The sequence below is a fragment of the Protopterus annectens genome, chromosome 3.part1 (assembly GCF_019279795.1).
Source record: "Protopterus annectens isolate FY-2018-M chromosome 3.part1, PAN1.0, whole genome shotgun sequence".
Lineage (NCBI taxonomy): Eukaryota > Metazoa > Chordata > Ceratodontiformes > Protopteridae > Protopterus > Protopterus annectens.
In genome coordinates this window covers 174885991-174913367 of record NC_056732.1, presented here as the reverse complement: position 1 = coordinate 174913367, position 27377 = coordinate 174885991, and the positions used below count along the sequence as shown (strand labels likewise).

The following is a 27377-nucleotide window of genomic DNA, read 5'->3' as shown; positions in this document are numbered from 1 at the left end:
AATTTTGAATGTATATGATGACATTTTTGTGGCTATCAGTTCATTGGCTTTGAACCTTTGAGGAGGTTTTAAACTGGGAGACTGTGAGGAAGTTGTTTCATTTAGTCTGAAGAAGCTGATACACTGGTGTCAGTGAAAGCGCTTACAAGAATAAAGTGGTTAAGAATCCGTTGCCTGCTCGTTTTTTTCGTTTACTGCAGCCCCCTCAACCCACACAAATATTGCATACAGATGCCTCAGACTCAGGCTGGGGAGCCACCTTGCACTCTTACAGAGTCCAAGCCCAGTGGCAACCTCCCATGATAACCAAACACATCAATGTAAAGGTGATGACAGCAGTTCTTTTAGCTCTACACACCTTCCTACCACTACTGCTGTCAGGTCCTCTTCTGATAGTGACGGACAATACCACTGTAATGTGGTACATCAACAAACAGGGAGGTACCAAGGCGTACCAATTGTGCAGCCTAGCCCTAGTAATTTGGGACCTAGCATTCCAGCACAACCTATCTCTGCAAGCCAGTTACATCCCTTGGCAGGACAAGAGAGCAAGCAGACCTCCTGAGCAGAACATCCTCTCCACAACACGAATGGATGCTGGACAAGACGGTCTTTATAGACATAGTCCACTTGTGGGGCACTTCACACACAGACCTGTTTGCCTCCCCCCAGAACAGGCAGCTGCAGACCTTCTGCACAGACTTATTCCCACTAAGCCTGGAGAGTAGACACCTTTAGTTTCACCTGGGAGGGGAAGTTCCTGTATGCCTTCCCCCTTCCCTCTGATTCAGAAAGTCCTTCTGAAAATCAGGAAGGACAAACCAAAAATCCTGCTAGTGATTCAGAAAATCCTTCTGAAAATCAGGAAGGACAAACCAAAAATCTTGCTAGTGACTCCCTACTGGCCAAGGCAGCACTGGTTCCCCCTTCTATACAATTTAGCCAAGGGCAATTGCTGGAAGTTACCCCACAAAGTGGACCTTCTGACACAAGACCAAGGAACTCTCCTACACCCACACTTGCAAATACTATCCCTTACTAACCCCATTCAGACACCACTATTCAGAGGACGTGCTATCAGTCCTGAGGGAGGCCAGGAAAACCACTACTAGAAAATTAAACCTTGCCACATGGGAAAGACTTGCTCAGTGGTGTCTGGGACAGGAAAGGGACCCATACAAGGCTTGACACCCCACTAGTCCTCACATATATGTGTCAACTTATAAAGGATGGGCTTTCCTATTCATCAGTGAAAATGCACCTCCAAGCATTATCAGCCTGCTTACCTCTAGATCCCCCCTTGTTAGCCAGGCTACATGTGAAACTCTTCCTTAAAGGGGTCTTACTAAGCAGACCACCTAAGAAGCCTATTGCTCCTCCATGGGACCTGAACTTCATCCTGGAAAAACTCAAATAGCTCCCCTTCGAACCGGCTAATACAGCCTCTCTACAGTTTTGTACTTGGAAAACAATACTGTTAGTGGCTATTACCTCAGGCAGAAGGGCTTCCGAGCTGCAAGCCTTAATGGCATGCTCACCTTACACCATTTTTCATAGGGACAGAGACACACTGAGAACTAATCCTTCCTTCATGCCCAAGATAGTCCATGACTTATCTCTAACTCAATCCATTCACCTACCCAATTTTTTCCCCTCTCCCACTAACCAAGGAGAGAGGGTACTCCACTCCCTAGATGTCCACAGGCAACTGAGATTTTACCTGGACAAGACTAAAGACATTAGGAAATCCAAACAACTCTTTGTATCTTTCCACCTCAAGTCATTGGGCAGGGCAGTCACCAAACAGACCATTGCATCCTGGATTAGAAAGGCAATCTGTTTCTGCTACTCACACCATGGAAAACCCCCTCCAGTTGGGGTTAAGGCACACTCCACAAGAGCAGTGGCCACTTCCAAGGCCTTCCAAAAAGGCAAGGACACAGCTTCCATTATGGAAGCAGCTACATGGTCCACTGTCCAAATTTTCACCAAACATTACAAATTGGACCAAATCTCCAAAGCATGCACAGGATTTGCCAGGGCAATCCTACAAGGCTTTGTGGAATCTTCTTCTGCATCTGCCACCCTTTCATCAAACTAAGCTGTGGTACTCTCGCACACCAAGAATACTGCAACATAGAATAGTTGTGTAAAATCATACCGTAACCATAGATGGCCTTCTCTTCCATATTGCAGTATTCCTTCCCACCCACCATTTCCCCTCACTGACTTTGCCAGTCTAACTGCTCCCTGATGCTTCTCTCCATTGCAGAAGAGACCCAGGGCCTTATACATGTCACCTTTGGCAGCCTATCCTGTTGGGCTATCTACTTTGCCTGCTTAGCTTTAAGTTCTGAAGATTGTACGTGCAGACGTCACACCCAGGGTCCCTGGTTTATGGCCCTACGTGTGACGTCCCATGCAGCCACAACAGCCAAGCTGAAGCTTTTGTATAGGAGCAGACGTACGAGTTGCCTGAAGGCAGAAAATTCCACACCAAGAGTACTGCAACATGGAACATCTGTGGTTATGGTAAGATTTTACACAACTATTCTATATACAAGCAAATCAGAGGACAGAGGCCCCCTGCCAAATTCAAAAACTCTGTGCTCAAGGGGCAGTGGAGCCAGTACTAGAGGAACAAGTGGGAAAAGGATTTTATTAAAGGTTGTTCCTAGTACCCAAAAAAGAGAGCACCTGGCACCATATACTAGACTATCCTATGTCCCTCCTGGTGCCAAAATTCAAGATGCTAAAACTCCAAAAACTCTTGCCAATGCTAACACCAAATGTTTGGCTAGTGACCCTAGATTTAAAAGATGCCTACCTCCATATCCCCATAAGGGAATCCTACGGGAGTTTCATACGCTTCACAGCAGGCTCAGAGCACTTTCAATTTTCTGCTCTGCCTTTTGACTTATCTACTGCTCCCAGAGTATTCAAATTCTGGGCTCTATTCATTGCTTTTTGCAGACAGAAGAACATACAGATTTACCCCTATCTGGATGACTGCCTCATCCAGCTGGACTGCAGGGAGAAACTCCTGCAGGATCTCACTTTTGTCCAAGCCCTTTCAACCTCTCTAGGATTTACGATCAACAAGGAAAACTCCCAATTCAGACCCACAAGATGGATAACCTTCTTGGGAGCTCTCCTGAACACATCCACCCAAAGAGCCTTCCTCTCTCCAGAAAAGCAGAGTTTTCTCCCCCTCTAATTTTCCCAGTTAGCTCACAGGACACACCTGCAAGCACTAGAGTACATGGCATCCTTTTGGTACCCTTGGCCAGGCTACACATGAAGAAGATGCAGTGGGTACCTAAGAAACTTATGATGTTCTTCGTGTTTCACTGTTGCAGTCATCACACTTAGGTTATCTGCCTGCAGGTAGCACTCAGTCGGCCCGAATACCAGAGTCTTGGGATTTCTGCATCGGATGCTGTCACTTCTTCCATGATGTCAGGGGTATAAAACATGCAGCCAGCGTGTCTACATCAGCTTTTCTTGCTGAGCGGAGCCCGAAGCAGAAGCAGTTTGCAAGTGCTGGTCAGTCGCCTCCTGAAATTTTCATTTTTCGAGTTTCAGACCTGAAGTCTTCGAAAAGATAAGTACCCTATTGGGGATCCTTTTTTCTTGCTCTAACCGATGTTAGAAAATATTAATTGTCTTCCCTGTGGAAAGCAAATACGTCACAGAGATTTTCATTCTAACTGCGCCACCTGTTTAGGCCCAGACCACGATGTTCCTCGCTGTCAGTTTTGTGCTCTGCTCAATGCCCGAACTATTCGTCATCAGGCTATTTTTGTCGCTAAATTGTTTCGCTCTCGTTCTCCGTATTCTGAAATGGTTTCGATAAGTCATCCAACTACCGATCTTCAAAAAAAAGTAAGGATAAAGACAGAGATAGACCGCATAGGTCCAAAACTGCCCACAATGCTTACGTTAAGCTAGTCGGCAGTCCGCCGGTACTCAGTGAGGTGCTTTCGCAGCCCCTGATACCTGCTTCTACACATTCGCAGCCCTCCAGTGTGACCCATTCAGAGTCTGGTATGCTGCGAGATGCTTCTTCGTGTATGGAACCTGCGGATGTCTCTACCTTGGATGGGTCCGGAACCGCTGTGTAGGCACCGGCTTCTGACGGTGTATTCAGGCCTTCCGATGTTCATATTAAACCGACTACTTCATTTCAAACTAAAAATACCAAATTTCTCAGGCCCAGAGTTCGCACTGTGCTTAGGAAACAGACGACCAAAGTGCATTCTCAGGGCCCCATGCCACAAAAACAAATGCTCAGAGTGGCTGAAGACCTTACCTTAATTAGGGGAAGCCAGCCTTTCCCCTCCAAAAGGCCAAGAACTGGTTTTCCTTCTGATTCTTCAGATCATGAGTCCGATGACTCTGACCCTTCTGATTATCAGGACATACCTTCATCTACCTGTGAGGATTCTGATGCAGAGGATTCCATTCCCTCTGCTTCCACACCAGGGGATTTTTCTTTCTGTGAAACCCTGCATACCCTGAGAGAGCATTTCCGCTGGGAGAGCCAGGACTACCCCCTGTCCAAAAAGAGACTCGGGGAATTTTTAAACTTGCCTCGGCACAGGCCTCTAGATATCCCTCCTGTTCTGGAAATTGTAGATGTCTTCATGGAATGCAGTCTTAACACTGATACTTTGCCACCAGCTCCCAGGAAACCTGACAGGTACTACAGAATACCTGACTCTCACAAATTCCTATTTAAGAATCCTACTACGGATCCACAGACCATTTCCCAGGGACCTAAAGGCATTAAGGCTACTACAGCCAAAAACACTACCCCTTTGGGACAGGTGGGGTAAGAAGGTATACACCTCTACTACTCTTGCCATAAGGGCTTTAAATTATCATTTTCACATGTTAAAGTATCAGCAGCACATTATGGAACTAATTAAACAAAAATGATGTTGATTCGTGATTGTGCAGAACATGAAGATTTACATACTTTGCAATGTGGTTTTGATGCCTTAGAAGCATCTTGCAGGGCTGCTGTCACTGGGTCTGTTCTTAAAAGGCATGCTTGGCTTAAGGAAGAAATCTTACCAGACCATGTCAAAGCAAAATTACTAGATGCTCCATTAAACCTCTAAACGTTAAACATTAAACGTCTGTTTGGCACCAAAACAGAAGTCCTCAAAAAGATGGAGGAAAAAGCTAAATCTGTACAAACTGTTAAAGATTTCCTACAGGTACAGCCACCTAGATTCAGTAGGTATTGGCCTTCTAAAAACTGGTCTTTCCCAGTCCCTGCCAGACCTTCTCAGTCCAAACCCAGGGGCAGCAGTCAACCAAGACTACAGTGTCAGGGAATGCACAGATCTAAACAATGGAGTGCTACCACCTCAAAATCAGGGAGTAGTAAGCCACTATCCTATGATAAAAGTTCACAATGGCTTGTCTTTCACCCTTCCAAGCCTTGTCCAGGTACTTGCACCCTTCAGAGGAAAACTAGCCCTGCATGCAAAAACTGGGAGTACATTACCCAGGATAGATGGGTCTTGAGCATTGTATCCCGGGGATTCTACTTCCACTCACTGCCAACCCCAAGCAAATGGCCAGACCTCCCCCCAAACCAGTGGGCAAGAGGCCCAAAAGCAAGTACTTTCTCTTCTCCATATCAAAGGCTATTCAACCTGTCCCAGCAGAGCAAAGGGGACAAGGTTTTTACTCCAGACTATTTCTGGTACCCAGAAAAGAAAACTATTGGCGCCCTATCCTGGATCTTTCTATTCTCAACACCTTCCTGGTGGTTCCAAAATTCAAAATGCTTACGCTTCAACAGCTGCTTCCTAGGCTAGCCATGGACTCCTGGCTAGCCACCCTAGACTTAAAAAAAAGCTTATCTACACCCCCCCCATAAGGGAATCTTGCAGGAAATATCTATGTTTCAGAACAGGCTCTATGCACTACCAATTCTCTGCACTTCCCTTTGGCTTATGTACTGCACCCAGGGTATTCACAAAATACCTAGCTCCAGACATTGCATATTGCAGGCAGAGAAAAATTCAAATTTACCCATACTTTGACGATTGCCTGATTCAGATGGACAGTCAGGAATTCCTACTTCAGCACCTGACATTTGTAAAGAGACTTCTAACTTCACTGGGTATACCATCAATGAAAATAAATCACATCTGGTACCCAGACAAAAGATTGTATTCCTGGGAGCAAGCTTGAACTCAACTTCCCAGATGGCATTTCTCACTCCAGAAAAGCAGATTTATTTGACAAACTACTTCAATCTACTGGCCACCCAAACCCAGCTATCTGTAAGAAAAATACTGCAAGCCCTAGGGTTCATGCTCTCTTGCATTCTACTAATTCCATATGCAAGACTGCATATGAGGAAACTTCAGTGCTACTTAAAGTCTCTGGTGTCAACATTCTCAGGACTTGGAAACATTGATTCCAATCATTCCTTGCCTAAAGACAGTGTTCCTTTGGTGGGCAGAGGCTTGCTACCACAACATGGGACTCCCTTTCCCTCAACCCCCCGCCTCCCAAACCCTAACAGACGCATCAGTCTATGCATGGGGGCTCACATGGCAGGAAAATGCATTCAGGCAAATGGAGCCCAAAACAAATGCACCTGCATATCAATCAAACGTTAGCTGTACAGAATGCACTGACAGCCTTCAAATACCTTATTCTTCCAGGGCAACTATTGATAAAAACAGACAACACCACAGTTCTGTGGTACATAAACCAGTAGGGGGAACCCATTCCTACCCACTTTGCAGGTTAGCCATGGCTCTGTGGAACACAGCCTTGAGCAATCAAGTGCACCTGCAAGTTCAATTCCTGCTAGGCAAACTAAATTCACTGGTAGACGACTTAAGCAGAAATGTAATGGGACCCACACGAGTGGAAACTGGAACCCAAATAATTCAAGTTTCTGACCCGCAGGTGGGGGGGACCAGAGGTGGACCTCTTTGCTTCCCTGCAGAACTATCAATTGAGCAAATATTGCACCAGAACTCCCATAGCCAAGCATGGAAAGTGGATGTCCTGTCCTTTACATGGGAAAACCTCTCAATGTATGCCTTTCCCCCTCTGCCCCTCCTCTCAAAGGTTCTACTAAAGATCAAACAAGACAAGGACAATTCTGATTACACCAGACTGGCCACACCAGCACTGGTACCCACTTTTGCGCAGTCTGACAGTAGTGCCACCATGGCACCTGCCTCAGATCCCTTCCCAGCTGTCCCAGCAGGAGGACCAGATTTTGCATCCTCAGCTGCAAACACTGAACCTTCATTATCTTCATGTGGACAGGGTTTCCCGTAGGACTAACCCATCATTTATGCCCAAGGTGGTATCTAGTGTGGCTTTAAACCAATCCATTTATTTGCCAACCTTTTTCCCTAATCTTCAGAATAAAGGGGAAAGGATCCTGCACTTCCTGGATGTGCACAGGCAGCTTAGGTTCTACCTGGACAGGACTAAACCTTTCAGAAAATCTGACCAGCTGCTAGTCAGCTTTGCTACAGGGGCAGATGGCAAGGCCATTTCAAAGCAAACTGTTTCTAAATGGATAGCACACTGCATCCATTTCTGCTAAAAACAGCATGGAAAACCTACCCCACAGAGGATCAGAACTCATTCTACTAGGGCTACCTCAACCTCTACAGCATTTCTCAGGGGAGTTCCCACCAGGGACATCCTGGAAGCTGCAACCTGGTGTTCTGTACACACCTTCACCAAGCATTACCACTTGCCTATCTTTTCTAAATCCAGAGCTGGATTTGCCACAGCAGTCTTACAGGGCCTGCTAACCAGCCCTAATGCTTCTTGACTGCCTCCACCCTTCCTCAGCTTTGGGAATCAGCCCAAGTGTGATGAATGCAACAGTGAAATACAAAGAACATAGTACAGTTGTGTACACTTACCATAAATGTAGATGCTCGAGTGTATTCACTGTTGCAGTCCTGATTGCCGTCCTTCCAGCCCCCTGACTTTTCTATACTTTCTACCAATCCCTTTTTTGGCCGTATCTTGTAACAGTGGTATTTACTTTTTACTGGGAGTGTTCCACACCATGTAATTGCTTCCTATTTTGGGGGCTCCTGACATCTGGGGCAAGAAAACTGATGTAATGGCATTGGCTGCATGTTTTATACCCCTGACAACCTCATGTCATGGAAGAAGAGACAGCATCCGCCGCAGAAATCCCAAGACTCTGGTATTCGGGCAGACTGAGAGCTACCTGCAGGCAGATAACCCAAGTGTGATGACTGCAACAGTGACTACAGTAGAACATCTTCATTTATGGTAAGTATACACAACTGCACTGTGCCAATATTCTCAGTCTCTGGAACTACAGCTACCTCTGATTTCCTGCTTAAGGAAAGAACTCCTATTCTGGGCAGAAATCTGTACCCTGAACAGGGGTCTACCATTTATCACCCTTCCCCAAGGACAGACCATCACCACAGATGCCTCAGACATGGCCTGGGGGAGGGGGGGGGCTCACTTAGGGAATATGTGCATCCAGGGCTCCTGGGATCAGAGGGATGTAGCCCTCCACAATCAACCTGAAGGAAATTATGGCGGTGCACAGGGCTGTAACAGCTTTCAAGACCCACCTTAGACCAGGAGTGTGTTGATCAAAACAGCGACAACACCATGGTCATGTATACATGAACAAGCAGGGGGGAACTCACCCCTACCCCCTTTGTCATCTAGCCATGCTAATCTGGCAGACAACCTCATTGTTGAGGCTATGTCTGATAGCCCAGTACATCCCAGGGGAGCACAACACCCTAGCAGACCATCTCAGCAGAAGTGTACTGGATCCCCACGAATGGCAGCCGCAAAAGGAAACCTTCCTCTCAATCATTTGCCTCTGGTGGACATCATAGGTAGACCTCTTTGCATCCATACAAAACAAACAGTTGACCAGGTTTTGCACCAGGGAGTTCCAACCACAAGCTTAGAACATGGATGATGTTCTTAGTGTTTCACTGTTGCAGTGATCACATTTGGGTTATCTGATTGCAATAGCCCTCAGTCGGCCTGATTAATAAAGTCTTGGGTCCTGCGTCAGTTGCTGTCTCTTCCGTGATGTCAGAGGTATAAAACATGCAGCCAATGCCATTACATCAGTCTTTCTTGCCGTGCGCTGCCCAAAGCAGAAGCAGTTTGCAAGTGCCGGTCAGCCGACTCCTGAAATTTTCATTTTCGAGTTTCAGAACTGGAGTCTTCAACTAAAAGCTAAGTACCCCGTTGGGGAAACTTTTTCTTGATCTTAACCGATGTCAATAAAAGTAAATAATTGCATTACTTGTGGAAAGCAAATACCTCATAAAGATTTTAATTTGTACTGTATTCCTTGCCTAGGCCCTGACCACAGAGTACCTCGCTGTCGGTTTTGTTCCTTATTTAAACCGCAAACTGTCCGTCGTCTGTATATTTATGCTTCTAAATATTTTGGTGCTCGGTTCAGTTATCCTGATATGTCTTCGGTCATCCGACTACCGACATTCTGAAAAAAATAGACAGGCCGCCTAGGTCCAAAGCTGCCGACGACGCTTCTTCTAAACCAGTCGCCAGTTCGCCGGCACTCAGTGAGGCGCTTTGGCCGCACTTGATACCTACTACTTCAGATTTTTGCAGGCTTCTACTGAAACCCATTTGGAGTCTGGTATGCCACGAGATGCTTCAACTATGGAACCTGTGGATGTCTCTACCTTGGATGGGTCCGGAGCCGCTGTGCAGACACTGGCTTTTCAGGGTGTATTCAGGTCTACTGACGTGCGTTTTAAACCAACGCCATCTTCTTCTTTAAGGCCTAAATCTCGAACCATGCCTAGAAAACTGATGTCCAGACTGCATGGTCAGGCCTTTATGCCTAAAAAAACAAATGGTAAGAATGGCTGAAGACCTTATTACCTTAATCAGGGGAAGCTAGCCTTCCCCCTCTAAGAGACCTAGGACTGAGTTTGTTTGATACTTCTGACCAAGATTCTGAATTTTCTATTTCCTCTGATGACCAGGATTTACCCTTCTCTACCTATGAGGATTCTGATGCTGAGGACTCTATTACCTCTGCTCCCCCCCCCAGAGGATTTCTCTTTTGGTGAAACCTTGCATACTCTCAGGGAGCATTTTTTTTGTGAAAGTCAGGATTTCTCGGATTCAAAAAGGAGGCTTAGGGATTTCTTTCTCCTGCCCCAACACAGGCCTTTAGCCGTACCTCCTGTACTAGACATTGTTGATGCATTTGCAGAATCTAGCTTGGCCCCCGACTCTTTACCTCCTGCTCCCAGAAAACCTGATAGATATTACAGGGTCCCTGACTCTGAAGTTCCTTTTCAAAAATCCTACTGCGGATCCCGAGACCATTTCATAGGGGCCCAAGGGCATTAAAGTAACTACTGCCAAAAATCCTACCCCCCCGTGATAGAGACTCCAGGGCGCTGGGTAGATGGGGTAAGAAGGTATACACTTCTGCAACTCTGGGCATTAGGACCTTAAACTGCCAGTTTCATATGTTAAAGTATCAGCAGCATATTATTGGATTGCTTAAACAGAAAATTATGTTGATTCCTGATTGTGCTGAAAATAAGGATTTACAGGACTTACTGCATTCAGCTGAAAAAGTTGGAAAACATACTTTGCAATGTGGTTTTGATTCTCTAGATGCATCTTGCAGGGCTGCTGTAACTGGGTCTGTACTTAGTATGCATGCTTGACTTAAGGAGCAGTCCCTACCTGATCATGTTAAAGCAAAATTACTGGATGCTCCCTTAAACCAGGACTGCCTGTTTGGCAACAAGGCAGAAGAAGTTCTTAAAAAGATGGAAGAAAAAGCTAAATCAAATCAGACTGTTAAAGATTTTTTACAAGTACAACCTCCAAGATTTAGTAGGCATTGGCCTTCCAAGAACTGGTGCTTTTCCTGCCTCTTCCAGACCTTCTCAGTCCAAACCCAGGTCCAGCAGAGCTCCCAGCCTGCAGTCCCAGGGTACACACAGGACTAAGCAGTGTGGGGGGGGGGGCCTCCACTTCTGAATCTGGGAGTAATAACCCCCCCCATGGTAAACTGTCGCAATGACTTCTTTTTAAAACTTCCAAGCACTTATCAATTGACTGTCCTTTTGGTGGGAACGATTGTTCTTCATGCAAAGAACTGGGAACTTGTTACCCAGGACAAATGGGTTTTAAATGTAGTGTCCCATGGATACAGATTTAACTTCCACACGTTGCCAACAAACAGCGGGTGGCCAGACCTACCCCAAATCAGTGGATAGAGGCCCAAAAGCAAGTACTTTCTCTCTTAAGCATGGGGGCTATTCAGTTGGTACCAGAAGAGGAAAAGGGACAAGGTTTCTACTCGAGACTTTTCCTGGTACCCAGAAAAGACAATTCATGGCGTTCTATCCTGGACCTTTCTACTCTAAACACCTTTTTGGTGATTCCAAAATTCAAGATGCTGACTCTTCACCAGTTGCTCTCAATGCTAGGCAAAGATGCCTGGTTGGCAACACTAGATTTAAAAGAAGCATACCTGCACATCCCAATCAGGGAATCTTGTAGAAGATACCTATGCTTCAAAGCAGGCTACACACACTATCAATTCTCTGCACTGCCTTTTTGCTTATCTACTGCACCCAGGGTATTCACAAAGTTCCTAGCTCCGGTGATTGCATTTTGCAGGCAAATAAATATTCAAATATGCCCATACCTGGAAGATTGTCTAATTCAGGCAGAAAGCCAGGACATACTTTCTGGCCTTTGTACAAAGGGTGATAACTTGTCTGGGGTGCACCATAAACGGAAATAAATCACACCTGGTACCCTGTCAGCAAATTTATATTCCTGGGAGCAAGCTTGAATACAACTTCCCGGATGGATTTCCTCACGCCAGCGAAACAAATTCATTTGACAACCTACTTCAAACAAGTGGCCACAAAAACCCTGCTATCTGTACTGTAAGCCTTGGGGTTCATGGCCTCCTGCATTCTTCTAATTCCATATGCAAGACTGCATATGAGGAAACTACAATGGTATCTAAAAGCCTATGGTGTCAACATTCTCAGGATCTAGAAGCAGTGATTCCTGTCATACCTTGCCTACGCCTAGAGTTACTTTGGTGGGCGGAGATCTGCCACCAAAACAAAGGACTACCATTCACACTACTCTCTGCCGCCCAAATCTTAACAGACGCATCAGACTCTGCTTGGGGGGGGGGGGGGGCTCACCTGGCAGGGAAGTGCATTCAGGGCAAATGGAACCAAAGTCAAATGCACCTGCATATCAATCAAAAAGAAATGTTAGCTGTACAGAATGCTCTGACAGCCTTTAAGGACCACATTCATCCAGGACAACTAATGGTAAAGACTGACAACACCACTGTTATGTGGTAAATAAACAAGCAAGGGGGGTACACATTCTTAGCCCCTCTGCAGACTAGCCATGGCATTGTGGAACACAGCCTTGAGCTACCAAGTGCATCTACAAGCTCAATTTCTGCCAGGGAAGTTCAATACACTGGCAGATGGACTAAGCAGAAACCTCATGGACCCACACAAGTGGAAACTGGAACCAAGGATTTTCAACATGTTGACAAGCAAATGGGGGAGCCCATATATAGACCCGTTTGCCTCCCCCCAGAACTATCAATTGGACAAATTTTGCACAAGGACTCCCCACAAACAAGCTTGGAAAGTGGATACTGTGTCCTTCAGCCGGAAAAACCTATCAGTTTATGCCTTCCCTCCTCTGCCTCTGCTCTCCAAAGTACTACTAAAGATCAAACAGGACAAACCAAGGACGATTTTGATTGCACTAGACTGGCCACGCCAACACTGGTGTACCCCCTCTTGCACAGTGTGTCACGGTTGGCCCCATGGCACCTGCCCTCAGACTCCTTCACTCAGAAGGAGAACCAGATTCTGCACCCTCCACTTCAAGCACTGAACCTAGCAGCCTGGCTAATTACTTAATTTCTCCTTTACTATCCCTCAGTAAATTAGTGATGGATATTTTAGAGGCAAGGAGGCCTAGTACTAGAAAATCTTATGCTGAAAAATGGAAAAGATTCTGTGCCTAGAACCAATCTCAAGGGATGAGCACAGCAGCGCCCAATTTACCTCAGATTTTACAGTGCTTAACTGAGATGCTTCACAAGGGCCTGTCTTTTTCCTCCATCAAAATTCACGCCTCAGCCATTTCCGCTCATTATAACACAAAACCTCCCCTCTTTTCTCATCCACTGCTCAAGCAGTTCCTCAGAGTGGCCAAAAATTTAAGACCACTCAGGAGAGCTCCAACCCCACCCTGGGACCTTAACTTTGTCTTGGAGAAACTCACTCTTCCTCCTTTCGAGCCAGCTGCTACTGCAGATCCAAAATTTCTTTCTTGGAAAACAACTTTCCTTTTAGCAATCACTTCAGCAAGAAGGGTATCTGAATTACAGGCCCTTATGGCAGTGGAGCCTTTTATCTTTCATGTGGACAGTGTCCCACAGAACCAATCCATCCTTCATGACCAAGGTGGTATCCAGTGTGGCTCTCTATCAGTCCATTCATTTGCCAACTTTCTTTCCTAATACACAGAACAAAGGGGAATGGATACTGCTCTCCTTAGATATGCACAGAGAACTTAGATTCTACTTGGACAGGACTAAACCTCAAAGGAAATCTGAACAACTGCTGGTGGCATTTGCTGCAGGAACAGAGGGGAAGGCTATTTCAAACCAAGCCATTTCTAAATGGATAGGCTGATGCATTCATTTCTGCTATCAGCTCCATGGAAAACCTATCCCACAGGCAATCAGACCCCACTCTACCAGGACTGCATCTACCTCTACAGCCTTTCTCAGAGGCGTCCCTACCAGGGACATCCTAGAAGCTGCTACCTGGAGTTCTTTACATACTTTCACGAAGCATTGTCATTTGCCAATTTTCTCTAAGTCCAGAGCTGGCTTTGCCACTACAGTCTTGCAGAGCCTTCTAGCTGGTCCTAATGCTATATAAAATTCCTCCTCCCAACCTTAGCTTTGGGAATCTGCCCAAACGTGATGACTGCATCAGTGAAACATGAAGAATAGTATAGTTGTGTACACTTACCATAAATGTAGATGTTCGAGTGTATTCACTGTTGCAGTCCTGGTTACCCTCCCTCCAGCCCCTGACTTCTTTTCCCTCTACCTCTACTTTCCTTTACTGTGCTTAAAAACTTTCCGGTGTATTTGCTTTTTGGTTGGAGGTATATCTTTGTATATTTATATATTTAATTGTTTCCCATTGGGGGGGCACCTGACATCTGGGGCAAGAAAAACTGATGTAATGGCGTTTGCTGCATGTTTTATACCCCTGACGACCTGACGTCATGGAAGAAGAGACTGCAACCTATGCAGGACCCAAGACTTTGTTATTCAGGCCGGCTGAGGGCTACTGAAAGCAGATAACCCAAATGTGATTACTGCAACAGTGAATACACTCGAGCATCTACATTTATGTTAAGTGTACACAACTGTACTTTCTCTCCTTCCACTGGGGTAACCTACTCAAAAAGGCAAGGATACCTGATGGTCAGTGAAAGTCGGAGAAACTGTGTTTAGCATACAATACCTTTAATTCAAGCTTTCGTCAGTAAGACTTCATCAGAAAAAATTCGTACAACCAAACGCCATCATTATATACCCCACAATTAATTAATAAACAATTATTCAGTTAAGTAAAATAAAATTCCCCCAATACATTAACCCTTCAAATACTGGCAAAAAATGTGCAAGGCTGAACAATCACAACACCTATGATAAATAAAAGCAGTTAAAAAAATTCAATAGTGTTTATATAACACACTACTTTCATTTTTTGTTCTCATGTAATAAATGTGTTCTCATACGTTCAAAAAGTGTTCTGGTGGTCATTCCCACATAATAAGCGTTACACCCACTACACATACCAATATAAATAATATCCCTAGATTTGCAAGTACAGTATCCTGGAACTTCAAAGGTTTGTTCCAAATGAGGGATCATGATATATGGTCCTTCAAGAATAAATCTACACATATTGCAGATGTCCTTCATGGATGCATCTGCAGTCATAACAACTGGGTTGTCCTGTCGTCAGGCAGCCCCTCGGTCGGCCGGATTCCAAAGTCCGGGTCCGGCTTCGGCTGATGTCGCACCTCACCCGACGTAATCTCTGCTGGTCTTCGGGTATAAAGGCATCAGCCGACGCCATTTTCCTCAGTCTTTCTTGCCGCGTGGCGCCCGAAGCAGAAGCTGTTCGCAAGTGCCGGTCGGTCAGATCCAGAGATTACTACTACCGAATACTACTTCGAAGACTTCTAAAAGCTAAGTACCCCGTTGGGGACTCTCTCTTGCCTCAGCCGATGTCAGAAAAAGTCAATAACTGTTTAATTTGTGGGAAACAAATACCTCATAAAGATTTCCACTCTTACTGTTTGCCTTGTTTAGGCCCAGACCACGACGTAGCAGCCTGTTCGGCCTGTGCTTCCTTCAACCGACGAACGCTTAGGCGTCGGTCGGAGTTTGCTGAACAGTTTTTCGGCTCAGATTTTGCGTACATTATGCCGTCGGATACTCCGACTACCCAAATTGTTAAAAAACGCAAAGAAAAAGACCGACACTCGCAGTCCGCTGTTTCGGCCGAAACCACGGTTAAGCAAACCGCGAGTGTCTCTGTTTCGGCCGAAACCGAGAAAACTGATCAAAATACAGCCGAATCAATGACTACTACTGAGGTTCCTACTACTTTACTTGAATCGGCCTCAGAAATTTTACCAACAACAGTGGTTACTAGTGACTTATCAGACACCATCCCTTTGGATGTCTCTACCCCAGCACGTGGTGCTGCTAGGCCTCCTGCAGCCATGTCTATTAAGGCCTTTGCCAGGGCTAAAGCAGCCAAATCTACTAAGTCAGTGCCTGTTAAACCCCCCTCAACAAGGCCCACTTCCAGTTCACAAATGCTTACTCTGGCAGAAGATTTAATATCCTTGATTAGGGGATCTCAATCTCACCCAGACAGGGCCTCTCAGCCCCCAGAAAAGAGACCTAGAGCAGAGCCCCCCGAGCCTGTGTCCTCTGATGATTCTGCGGATGACTCAGATATTACAGACCAGCCAGAGGCTCCTTTTTCCAATTATGAAGACTCCGATGCTGAAGAATCCATTCCAGCTGCTTCTCCACCAGAGGAATTCTCCTTTGGGGAAACCTTACATGCCATGAGAGAACAATTCCAATGGCAGGAACAGGATTTCTCAGATTCCAGAAAAAGACTTAGGACTTTTCTGCACTTACCACAACATAGGCCCTTAGCTATACCTCCTGTCCTTTCTGTTGTGGACGATGCATTTAATGATGTCTGCACTGCACCTGATTCCTTACCTCCAGCCCCTGCCAAACCAGATAGATTTTACAGGGTGCCAGATACTCATCACCACCTATACAAGGCCCCACTCACAGACCCCGAAACTATATCCCAGGGGCCTAAGGCAGTAGCCTCGACCACAGCAAAAACCCCTTTTCCTTCTGAAAGGGAATCCAGGTCTTTAGACAGATGGGGCAAAAAAGTTTACACCTCTGCTACTCTCTCAGCTAGAGCTTTAAACTGTCAGTTTCACATGATACAATACCAAGAGTTCATGCTTGATCAGTTAACTAAAAAGCTATCCTCTGATGACTCTATAGATAAGAAATATGTATTAGAAATGGTAAATAACATACAACAGGTTAGTAACCACTCTTTAAAATGTGGCTATGATGCACTGGAGGCTTCATTTAGATCAGCCATGACTGGCACAGTGATAAGAAGACATGCATGGTTGAAGGAACAGGTCTTACCGGATCATGTTAAAGCTAAGTTATTAGATGCTCCTATGGATAAGGCCAGTTTGTTTGGTACACCTGCCCAGCAGGTAATGAAGAAAATGGAAGAAAAGGCAAAATCTGTACAAACGGTTAAAGATTTCTTGCAGGTTCAGCCCCCAAGGTTTAGCAGGAACTGGCCTGCCAAAAATTGGTCCTTTCCTGACTCCACAAGATCCCAAAGGGGCAGGAATAGACGTTCCAGAGGCAGAAATCAATCCAGAGGGGGTGCCTACAGAGGATGACAGTGGCAAGGTAATAACAGAGGCACAGACACAGCCACTACCACTGCAACAGGACAATCACAGTGACTTGACTCTAATTCCGCCTACCAGGGAACAAATAGCAGCACCATTAGGCGGAAAATTAGCCTTATTTTCGAAGAACTGGCACTATATCACAAAAGACAAGTGGATTTTGCAAACCATAGACCAAGGTTACCGGTTCCACTTCCACACTTTACCAGTCAAAAGAGGAATGCCAAACCTGCCTCCAAATCAAAAAATAGAAGCTCTACAGCAGATAATGCAATTAACAAAGATGAGAGCTGTGGAAAGAGTACCAATAACAGAACAAGGCAAAGGATTCTACTCCAGACTATTCCTAGTTCCAAGAAAAGAAAAAGTTGGAGACCTATTCTCGACCTGTCCATCTTAAACACATACATCATTGTCCCAAAATTCAAAATGCTGACCCTACAGCAACTTCTTCCCATGCTGGGCAAGGAGTGTTGGCTGGTAACTCTAGATCTCAAGGAGGCATACCTGCACGTCCCCATTCGACCAAACTGCAGAAGATACCTCAGATTTCTTGCAGGATCAGAGCACTATCAATTCTCAGCATTGCCCTTTGGCTTATCTACTGCCCAGAGTATTCACAAAATGCCTGGCATCAGTAATCGCCACTGCAGACTACAGGGAATTCAAATTTATCCATACCTGGACGACTGCCTGCTACAAGGGGACAACAAAAGCAAGCTGACAACAGATTTACAAAGGGTCATTTACTTGCTACAAGCCCTGGGATACACAGTCAATTTACAAAAGTCAAGGCTGATACCATCCCAAACAAGGACATTCTTGGGCTGAATTGGACACAGTAAAACAAATGGCATTCCTAACTGCAGAAAAACAAAAAGAACTCCCTCTTTACTTCTTGGCACTAACAAAACAGAACAAGCTAACAGCAAGAAAAGTGCTGCAGGCCTTGGGCTTCATGGCATCATGCATAATCTTGGTCCCACATGCCAGACTGCATATGAGAAAACTACAGTGGTACCTAAAGAATTTATGGTCCCAACACAGGCACAGCATAGAAGCAGAAATTCCACTAATCCCATGCCTAAAACAGGAGTTCCTATGGTGGGCTCAAGCATGCCAGTCAAACCCAGGCCTACCCTTTCACAATTTTCGAGCAAGCCAGACCATCACAACAGACGCCTCAGACCTAGGATGGGGGGCGCACATGCTGGACAAATGCATACAAGGATTGTGGACGCAGGACCAGCTACACCTGCACATCAACCAAAAAGAAATGCTGGCAGTAAAACTGGCAATCCAAAAATTCAGACCATTTATCAAAGAAGGCCATTTGATGATAAGGACAGACAACACCACAGTCATGTGGTACATAAACAAACAGGGAGGCACTCATTCATACCCCCTATGCAGAATGACTTTGGACCTTTGGAACCTGGCACTCAGCTACAACATCCAGTTACAGGCAATATTTGTACCTGGAAAGGAGAACACTCTAGCAGACATGTTAAGCAGAACCACCTCGGATGCTCACGAATGGATGCTACACCCGGACATCTTCAAGACCATCAATCTCCAGCTCAAAAAATTCTGCACAAGGACATTCCATCCACTTGCATGGAAGGTGGATTCACTCTCCTTCAGCTGGAAAGGTCTGACAGCATATGCATTCCCACCTCTTCCCTTGATACACAAGGTATTACTAAAAATCAAGGAGGAACGTCCAAGGATAATCCTGATAGCTCCAAACTGGCCAAGACAACACTGGTACCCATTGCTGAGGAGCATGTCTCGAGACAAAATGTGGTCAATACCCCTGATGCCTTTGATGTTAACTCAGAACAACTACAGCATCATGCATCCAAACCTAAAAACTTTGCAACTGACCGCATGGAACATCTCATAGCAGCAACTAATCCAGATCTTTCCCAAAGGGTTAAAGACATTATCCTTGAAGCCCGCAGACCTTCAACAAGAAGGAACTATGCAGGAAAATGGAAAAGGTTTGTCATTTGGAGTGCTGAAAGAGGAAAAGATGTGTCGAATATAGATATTGCTAACATTCTGGAGTATTTGGCAGAGCTTCTACATACAGGCCTGTCCTATTCCTCCATCAAGATACATGCATCAGCTATTTCAGCAGAATACAGCTTTGATCCACCTGTCTTTTCACATCCTCTACTCAGGCAGTTCCTCAGAGGGATCAAGAATGTAAAACCTCCTAGGAAACCACCATTGCCAGCTTGGGACTTGAACTTTGTGCTGGAAAAGTTGACACTCCCTCCTTTTGAACCAGCAGCAACAGCAGACCTACAGCATCTATCATGGAAAACTGCTTTTCTACTGGCAATAACCTCAGCAAGGAGGGTTTCTGAACTTCAGGCCCTAATAGCAGTACAACCCTTCCTAATCTTCCACCAAGATAGAGTGTCCATGAGAACTAATCCTACATTTATGCCTAAGGTGGTATCCAGAGTGTCTTTAAACCAGGCAATCCACCTACCTACCTTCTTCCCCAACCCACAAAACAGAGGGGAAAGAATGCTGCATACCTTGGATGTACATAGACAGCTACGCTACTACCTGGACAGAACCAAAAGTAACAGAAAAACTGACCAGCTTTTTGTAGCATATGCAACAGGAAGGGAAGGAAAAGCAATTTCCAAACAGACAATCTCCAAATGGATAGGAAATTGCATATGATTCTGTTACTCCTTCCATGGAAAACCAATTCCACAGAACATAAGGCCTCATTCTACAAGGGCAACAGCCACTACCACAGCCTTCTTACGAGGAGTGGCAACCAAGGACATTATTGAGGCGGCTACTTGGACCTCCGTGCATACATTTGCCAAGCATTATAATTTACCTCTGTATTCCAGATCCCGAGCAGGGTTTGCCACTGCTGTACTGCAAGGGATCCTAACCACACCATAATTTCTTCTTCCTCCTCCCCTAGTTGGCTATGGTATTCTACCCAGTTGTTATGACTGCAGATGCATCCATGAAGGACATAGTACAGTTTTGTACCTACCATAAATGTAGATGTCCGAACTGGATAGCATCTGCAGTCAGATTACCTCCCTCCTTCCCCTCTGTGGTACTCCTAGGGTATTTACCCCCCTAATAGCTAGCTGGTGGGGGGAGTCTCTTATGGTGTATTTGTTTGTATATATGTACATACATGCTTATTTTTGTGTTTGCCTTCTATTTTTTGGAAACATTGGCATTTATCCAAAATTTAGCCTTCCAAGAGGGCAACTGGCATCTGGGGCAAGAAACACTGAGGAAAATGGCGTCGGCTGATGCCTTTATACCCGAAGACCAGCAGAGATGACGTCGGGTGAGGTGCGACATCAGCCGAAGCCGGACCCGGACTTTGGAATCCGGCCGACCGAGGGGCTGCCTGACGACAGGACAACCCAGTTGTTATGACTGCAGATGCTATCCAGTTCGGACATCTACATTTATGGTAGGTACAAAACTGTACTTTTCCACACATAAACCTGCCTTTCTTGTGAACATTCTGTAATAAACTAACATTTTTTTGGTGTCATCTCTTTCCAACAATTTTTTAATATTATAAGTGTTTTGATAAACAAAACCTGGCTTAGTCGCTATAACTTCCATGAGGTCTTTGTTCCCTTCCAAGATTCTCCAGTTGTTATAAACTGTATCACTAATAAGTGGACAATCCGTAGTCATGTCCATACTGAACATAGCCAGGTGTTGGGCCTGTGAATCTCTCAGTAAGGACTTGTTGTTTGCTAAGGATTTTTTAAGAATGGGTGGGTATGCCTTCCCTTCCTTGCCAGTGATTTCCAGGGTACTTCTAAAGATCAGGGAGGAAGAGCCAAGAGCTATCCTCATTGCCCCGAACTGGCCCAGGAAACACTGGTACCCCTTGCTCCTTAGCCTGACCAAGGAGCTACTCATGAGCTTGCCTCTCACAGAAAATCTGCTAACCCAAGAAATAAGGTCAATACTGCATCCAGATCTTCAAACACTCAGCCTATCCGCTTGGCTTATACCCCAGCGGCAGATATCAGGCTACCTTTGAGCAAGCATGTTCTGGATATCATTTAGGAGGCCAGGAGGCCCAGCACCTACTTTACAAAATGGAAAAGATTTACTGCCAGGTGCCAAGCTAAGGGTACAACCAGCTCCCATGCCACTCTCACCTTGGTTTTAGATTACCTGGTGGAGCTCGTGCAAAGGGGATTATCATACTCTTCAAATCAAAATTCATGCCTCGGCTATCTCTGCTCATTCCCCTACAAGCTATGTTCTTCCACCTCCTATTAAAGCAATTCCTTAGAGGGGTCTCACACATCAAACCACCTAGACCACCACCTATTCCTGCGTGGGACCTGAACTACCTTTTAAACCAGCTGCTTCAGCAGAAATGAAGCACCTCTGTTGGAAGAATGCCTTCCTGCTGGCCATTATCTCAGCCAGGATGGTTTCAGATTTGCAGGCCGTCATGGCCATTGTACCTTTCATTATCTTCCATGCAGACAGGGTGTCTCTTAGAAGCAATCCCTCATTCATGGCTAAGGTGGCATCTAATGTGACCCTTAATCAGGCTGCCCAGCTCCCTACCTTCTTTCCAAACACACAAAATAGGGGGAAAAGGATCCTTACATACATTAGATGTGCACAGACAGCTTAGATACTATCTGGTAAGACCAAGTCTTTCAGAAAGACTGACCAGCTGCTGGTCAGCTTTGCCCCCAGGGGAAACCTATATCTAAGCAGACCATTTCTAAATGGATATCTCACTGCATCCATTTGTGTTACTCCTCCCATGGGAAAATACCTGCCAATCCTGTCTGAAGTCATTCCAGTAGGGTAGCATCAACCTTCACTGCCTTCATCAGAGGCACCCCTACCAAGGATATTCTAGAAGCTGCTACTTGGACATCTGTTCACACCTTCACAAAATACTACCAACTGCTTGTTTACACCAAATCCCAAGCAGGCTTTGCTTCTGCAGTCCTGCAGGGCATAATGGCTTCCACTTAGAGCAGTGCGAGCCTTTTCTAAGACTCCTTCCCTTCATTCCACCCTATTTTTCAGCTTTTGGAATCTTCGTAGAAGTGATGACTGCTACAGTGAAACATGAAGAACATAGTACAGTTTTGTACACTTACCATAAATGTAGATGTTAGAGTGTATTCACTGTTGCAGTCCTGTTTCCCTCCCTCCTTCCCCCTTTTTTGTTTCCTTCATATCTAATTATACCTAATACCTTACCCCAGATTGGCCTTCTGGGCAGGGATGCTATAGGTTGGAGGCAGGAAAAACTGATGTAATGGCATCGGCTACCTCCCTTTATAGCCCTGATGACCTGAGGGTCCGTCTCAGGTGACCTGCAGCCGACACAGGAGGGATACTCTCTACTCTGGTATTTGAGCTGGCCAAGGACTACCCAGCAGGGATAACCCACAAGTGATAACTGCAACAGTGAATACACTCAACATCTACATTTATGGTAAGTGTACACAACTGTTCATGGTTGGGGCCCCATATAGCATGGGCTACTGTAACTGTGTTCTATTAGAACGTCTGCTATAGTAAGTTTACTTACACAACTGTACCATATTTGAATAGAGGCATCACTGCTGGTGGTGCTTTGGTAGCATTGTCGCCTCACAGTAAGACGCTGACCGGTTCGACTCTCAGCTAGAGCGTCTTCTGTGTGGAGACGTGCATGAATGGGCGTACCTTCGTTGAAGGTTGTGCGTTAGGGCTGACTACTCAGCACGTAAAAATCAACTGCCATCATTAGCGGACCAGAGTTCCGCTGTGGCGACCCCTAACCTGGAAAAGCCGAAAGACACAACAACTGCTGCAGTATGGTTTTCCTCCCTTCCATCCTCTTTTCATTGGAACTTTTATGTATCATCGAGTTTATACTGTAATGCCTGGAGAAGAACATGTGTTCATTTACAAGAACCTGGTGCCCTTGAACCGAGTTTTATTATTATCCTGGCAGCCCAGGATTCAGTTAATTCCTTGTTAGAGCCAGCATCTTAATTTCCAGTGTGTCTAGCAGTACTTGTGTGACCATTTGAGTAATAACCATTTTAAAATCAAGAGCTGTTCCCTGGACATGATCAGTAGTGTGTATACTCAGCAGACACTCTGAAGGTTCCTTTTGGACTTCTGGCATTTCCAGCTGATCAGAATTATAGAACAAAATGCTTAACTCTGGGTTTGTAATCCAAAATAATGATAGTTAACACACCTGCTGGAACTACCTAAACAGAGGAAAAGTAGGAGAGAGAAATAAACTCTGGTTGCCTTGTGGTCCAGAATGTAGCACTTGGCCTGCTGCCTTGATGGCAGGTGGCTCCCTTCCCTCACATATGCACAGAACCTTTTGATCATCGTGTTACCCTGCTGCAGTCATCACACTTGGGTTATCCTGTCGTCAGGCGGTCCCGCAGTCGGCCGGATTTCCAAAGTCTTGGTCCGGCGTCGGTTGCTGTCGCCTCATCCCTTACGTCAGTGCACCAGGGGTACATATATTGCAACCAACGCCATTTTCTTCAGTCTTACTTGCCGCGCGGTGCCCGAAGCAGAAGCAGTTCGCAAGTGCCGGTCGGCCGACTCCTGAGATTTTCGAATTCGAATTTCAGACCGAAGTCTTCTATAAAGCTAAGTACCCCATTGGGGAAACTTTTCTTGCCTCAGACCGACGTCAGAAAAAGTTAACAATTGTATTTCTTGTGGGAAGCAAATACCTCATAAGGATTTTCATTCTTATTGCATACCTTGCCTAGGCCCTGATCACGACGTCACTTCTTGTCGTTTTTGTGCTAGATTTAGTAAACGTACTATTAAAAGATGATTTGATTTCGCACAACACTTTTTTGGTAGAAAATTTAACTATAACATGCCGTTGGAGCTACTGGCGTGCACAAAGAATGCAGGGACAAGGACCGACAGCCCAGGCCTAAGCCCGATTCCGAGGCCTCGGTTGATCCGGTCTCTGGTTCTCCGGTTATCAGTGAGGCTCCGAAGCAGCCTCTGACTACCGCAGTTCTGGAACCTGAGACCGCTACAGATATTTTGTCGGAATGTACTAGGCCAACACAGCCTTTTACTTCAGGCCCTACCGACGATTTACCTACCAAGGACGTCGGTACTTCTGAAACGCCATCGGTTTCTGAAGGCGTTTTCAGACCGACTACTCTTACAGTCAAAACGTTTTCCAAGTCGGACTCCTCCTAAATCGAAAAAGGCTTCACTTCAGTCACCTGTTCAAGGTCCTATGCCTAAGAAACAGATGCTCAAAATGGCAGAAGATTTGATTTCTCTTATCAGGGGTTCACAGCCTCCTCCTGACAAAAGGCCTAGAAAAGAGGAAGAATCTGTTTCCTCTGAACAACTGTCTATTTCTTCGGATTCTTCTGGGGACCAAGACTGTTCCTTCTCTCCTTATGAAGATTCTGATGCTGTGGAATCTGTTCCCTCAGCTTCCCCTCCAGAAGATTACTGTTTTGGGGAAACTTTACACACTATGAAGGGAACATTTTCACTGGGAAGGTCAGGATTACTCTGATTCCAAGAAAAGGCTGAGAGAGTTTCTTTTACTCCCCTAACACAGACCTCTAGCCATCCCTCCTGTTTTGGATGTTGTGGATGATGTCTACTTAGAATCCAGTTTCAACCCTGACTCTCTACCTCCTGCCCCGGCCAAGCCTGACCGGTACTACAGAGTACCTGATTCCCACAAATACTTTTACAAAAGCCCAGTAGCTGACCCAGAGACTATCTCCCAGGGTCCCAAGGGGGCTAAGGCTTCCATGGCTAAAAATCCAGTACCTTCTGAAAGGGATTCAAGAGTACTAGACAGAGGGGGGAAAAAGGTTTACACCTCAGTCACTTTAGCTATGAGAGCACTAAACTGTCAATTTCATATGCTTAAGTATCAGCAATTTCTGATCTCTCAGTTAACACAAAAAATAACCATCTTACCTCAACAATCTGAAATTAAAGTAGTACAGAATTTGTTGCACGCCACCGAGCAGGTGGGCAAACATACCTTACAATGTGGGTTTGATTCTTTAGAGGCCTCCTGCAGAGCAGCTGTCACTGGATCAGTTATACGTAGGCATGCCTGGTTAAAAGAACAAAGTCTGCCTGATCATGTTAAAGCAAAACTGTTAGATGCTCCCTTACAGCAGGATGTTTTTTTTTGGTGTTAAAGCAGAAGTAGTTTTAAAGAAAATGGAAGATAAGGCGAAATCAATGCAGACAGTCAAAGATTTTCTACAAATACAACCCCCTCGCTTCAGCAGAAACTGGCCAACAAAAAATTGGTCCTTTCCAGCCACTGACAGGCCTCAGAGGGGTAAATACAGATGCCCAAGGGGCAGAGGACAACCACAAGCTCACTATAAGCCTCGCCAATGGGACACTCCAACCCAGAACGGAGGAGAAGACAGGTCTCAACCTACCAGAAGGCAAACTCAATGACTTGCACCTCAGCTGGCCAAACAAAGCTGTCTTGTCAGCCCCCTTGGGGGGAAAACTAGCACTATTTGCAGACAACTGGCACATGGTCACAAAGGACAAATGGGTCCTAGACATAATTTTACGAGGATACAGATTCCACTTTCACACCTTGCCAATAAAAAGAGGAATGCCAAACCTGCCACAAAATCAAAGGGCAGAGGCTCAAAAACAAATTACAGCTCTCATGGCCATGAGAGCCATTCAAAGGGTACCAACTCAAGAGCAAGGCCAAGGATTTTACTCAAGACTGTTCCTAGTACCCAGGAAAGAAAATGCTTGGAGACCAATTCTGGACCTCTCTATTCTAAACACTTACAAGTTCCCAAATTCAAGATGCTAACACTACAGAAGCTACTTCCCATGTTGGGCAAGGAAGCATGGCTGGTAACGTTGGACCTCAAGGAGGCATACCTGCATGTCCCTGTCAAATAAAGTTGCAGAAGATACCTCCGTTTCATTGCAGGTTCAACCCATTATCAATTCTCTGCACTGCCCTTTGGCTTATCTACTGCGCCCAGAGTATTCACAAAATGCCTGGCACCAGTAATTGCATACTGCAGACAGAGGAATTCAAATATATCCATATCTGGACCACTGCCTCATCCAAGCAGAAGGAAAGGACATTCTCTTACAACATCTGGCTTTTGTGAAGCATCTACTAAATTGTCTGGGGTACACAGTAAACGAAAAGAAGTCAAAGCTAGTACCCTCACAAAAAATGACATTCCTGGGTGCCAGCTTGGACACAATGGCCCAGAAGGCTTATCTTACACCAGACAAGCAATTACAACTGACTCAATATTTCAAGACAATGGCAACAGACCCAATTAACTGCAAGAAAAATTCTGCAGGCTTTGGGCTTCATGGCATCTTGCATTCTGATAATACCATTTGCAAAACTGCATATGAGGAAATTACAGTGATACCTAAAAAGCGTATGGTCTCAACACAGCCACAGCTTGGACACAGTGATATCTCTCATTCCCTGCCTTCCAACAGGAATTTCTATGGTGGGCACAGGCATGTCACCTCAAAAAGGGTCAACCTTTCATCTTGCCCCCACCCAGGCAAACTATCACAACAGATGCTTCAGACTATGCCTGGGGGGCACACATGGCAAGGCAATGCATTCAAGGCATATGGACTGCAGAACAAAGAAAACTGCACATAAACCAAAAAGAGATGCTAGCTGTGCAGAAAGCTCTGACAGCCTTCAAGGATCTACTACAGCCAGGACAACTTGCAATAAAGATGGACAACACCACAGTAATGTGGTACATAAACAAACAAGGGGGCACACATTCCTACCCTCTTTGCAGGCAAGCAATAATCTTATGGAACACAGCTCTGGCCTACCAAGTCCAGTTACAAGCTCAATTCCTGCCAGGACAGAAAAACACATTGGCAGACGACCTAAGCAGAAACATCAAAGATCCCCACGAGTGGAAGCTAGACCCACAAATATTTACAATGATAAATCAAAGATGGGGTCTACCAAACATAGACCTGTTTGCCAGTCCTCAAAACTACCAGCTGACAAAATTTTGTACAAGGACATTCCACCATCAAGCTTGGAAAGTGGACGCTCTCTCCTTCAGTTGAAAAAAACTGACAGCATATGCCTTTCCTCTTCTCACAAAGGTTCTTTTGAAGGTCAAAAAGGAGAAACCTCGACTGATTCTCATAGCCCCAGACTGGCCACGCCAGCACTG

The 27377-nt window shown here is 45.4% G+C and overlaps 1 protein-coding gene across 1 annotated transcript in view; it reads left to right on the top strand.

The window, feature by feature from the left end:
• The window catches only part of KIF5B (kinesin family member 5B), a 2669048-nt gene that overhangs the window by 1018903 nt on the left and 1622768 nt on the right, over positions 1 to 27377 (top strand). The window lies entirely within an intron of this gene.